The sequence below is a fragment of the Adiantum capillus-veneris genome, chromosome 9, assembly GCF_014529385.1.
Source record: "Adiantum capillus-veneris isolate H3 chromosome 9, ASM1452938v2, whole genome shotgun sequence".
Taxonomy (NCBI): domain Eukaryota; kingdom Viridiplantae; phylum Streptophyta; class Polypodiopsida; order Polypodiales; family Pteridaceae; genus Adiantum; species Adiantum capillus-veneris.
Window position 1 is genome coordinate 54996554 of NC_140939.1, and position 2257 is coordinate 54998810.

General features: G+C 41.1%; 1 pseudogene; it reads right to left on the bottom strand.

Moving 5' to 3' along the window:
• Positions 1–205: 205 nt before the first annotated feature.
• LOC147450501 (uncharacterized) lies at positions 206–1742 on the bottom strand (annotated as a pseudogene).
• Positions 1743–2257: the final 515 nt, after the last annotated feature.

Consider the following 2257-nt stretch of genomic DNA (forward strand, 5'->3'; position numbering starts at 1 on the left):
AAGTCATGTATCACTACTTTGCATGAGTTCCAATCTCTCTCTTCGTACTGCTGGCTTTGTATCCTCCATGTACAATGATCATCACTATCACGTACTAGCCACGCTAATTTGCATTTTTTGCCCTGCTGGTCAATCTCTCTAACAACTGCATGTACAAGATCATCTTCACCATCACTTTTGGTTGCTAGAACAATATCACCAACCTCTAACCAAGGGGGTGCATGTCCGATCTCTCTGAGAGTTGTAAGCCGCTTTCTTTGAAGCAAATCCTTCACCTCATACGCTACTAGCCTGTTACCTGTCAACGGAAGAGGTATGAACTTATGCATCAAAGATGAGATTGGTCTTACACAATCCCAAGTGTATGGCATAGTTTGTTGTTGTACAATGCTCATTCCAGTTGCATGATGAACTATTAGTTTTTCAACCCCATTCTATGAGGATATGCATTGTCTGTAATACTCTGCCCCAAAATACAAATAATATTGACCATTGTGCTCGATAGAGAACAATGTTTTTATTTTGGCCTTCCAATGCCCTATAGGAAGAGCATCGGTATCACCATTGTCCTGCTTTACAGTCACATGGTCACCAACTTTAAAAGCCTCACCCTGGTAAAGTATCTTTTGGTAGGTTGTGACAAGAGTATTTTCACCTTCGCTAACTATCATTGCCCACAGTTGCTGAAAGTACCTTTTCTCCTCATCTGAAAGGCATCTCTTTGTGTGTTTCTTCTTGGTTATACCAATCCCTTTCGCTCTAATCATGTTGTGGCAGTAAGCCGGTTCATAATCTGCCAAAATCTATGCCATAGCTCCCTGGCTCTTGTTAGAGATGAGAGTTCCAAGAGCCCTTTTTCATGGAAGATAGAGCATTGTGGACTCATAGGATGCAGTAGAGTGAAATCATCTGGGAGTATCAACCTTTGGTGTAAGAATGAAAAATTTCTCTCGTGTGGCAGGAATCCATCCTTCTCCTCTTGAAGCATGCGAGTAACCCATGTAAACAAAACACGCTTGTAAAAGTGGACATAAGTTATCTCATTATTATTTTGATTTGTATTTACTCCCATATATATGGAGACCATCCTTTCAAAAATGTAACACCAATATACATCATGAGATCCATGCCTGATAATGTCATCAAGCAATTCCCCATTCCCAGCAACATGCTCCAATGGTGAAGAGTTTGGACCAAAGAATTCCTCGCTCCTTACTCGCGAAGATGAGAACAATGATCGCATCATCTCGATACTCTCCTTTGTCCAACCCTTATCATGACTAAAATTGTAAAATGTGTGGGCAATGTATTAGGAGAAGACCAAGCTCATACATGGGTCTTGATACCTCGTTGATGACACTCAATACATATGGCAGACACCACTGAACAAATTTTTGACTTTCCTCTGCCTTAAAACCTTCAAAGTGCTTGCTAGGAGTGTGTGTCCACCTGCCATTGCGAATTGATGGTGGTGCAAGCTTGTATACAAGCTTGCAACATTCATCCATCTTCTTTTTCGATTCATTTTGCAATCCTCGCATGACATTTGATGTATATTTACTGAACAAATTCAATGGAAGAACATGCATTGTATCATACACCAAGTCACGTGACAAGTCAAAGCCATATAAGTCAAAGAACTTCCATAGCACTGACTCTCTAGATAGTCCTGCATGTGCAAGATTAGTCTCTCTTTGAGTTTGAGAGGTTGCTCTTCTGGCCTGAATTACTGCATTGGACATTTCCAAAATGGAGCGTTTTGTTGGTGGATATCTTGCTTGTTGTCTATTACCATCATAAACATATCACCCTCTATACATTGGATTACTAGCATCAAGAGTTGCTTTGGGCTTGTCTCTTTGACAACCCTCCTTGCCACCATCCTTGAAGAGTCCTATTTTGCATTGGCCAGGATGGTCTCCACTGACCATCATAAGCATCCCGCGTAATATGCATGTTTGTTCCATTTCAGTTCCCATGCCAAAGATTTTGTTGACATCATAGTTGTAGTGTACTTGTATTCTTGACATGAACAAGTCTTGAAATTCCTCCATAAGAGGACGTAGAAAAGCACCAAATAGACCACTATTGTTTCGGGCCACTTTCTTGGAGCTAAATGGGAGGAACAATACTGGGAGTACACTAACACTGGAAGACTTTCCCATGTTCAAAATATTTATCTCTACAACCCCACTGTCTTTCTGTGTGGTACAAGAGGACTGGAACCCATCCCAATGCAGCAAAAGTGCCAGGTTAC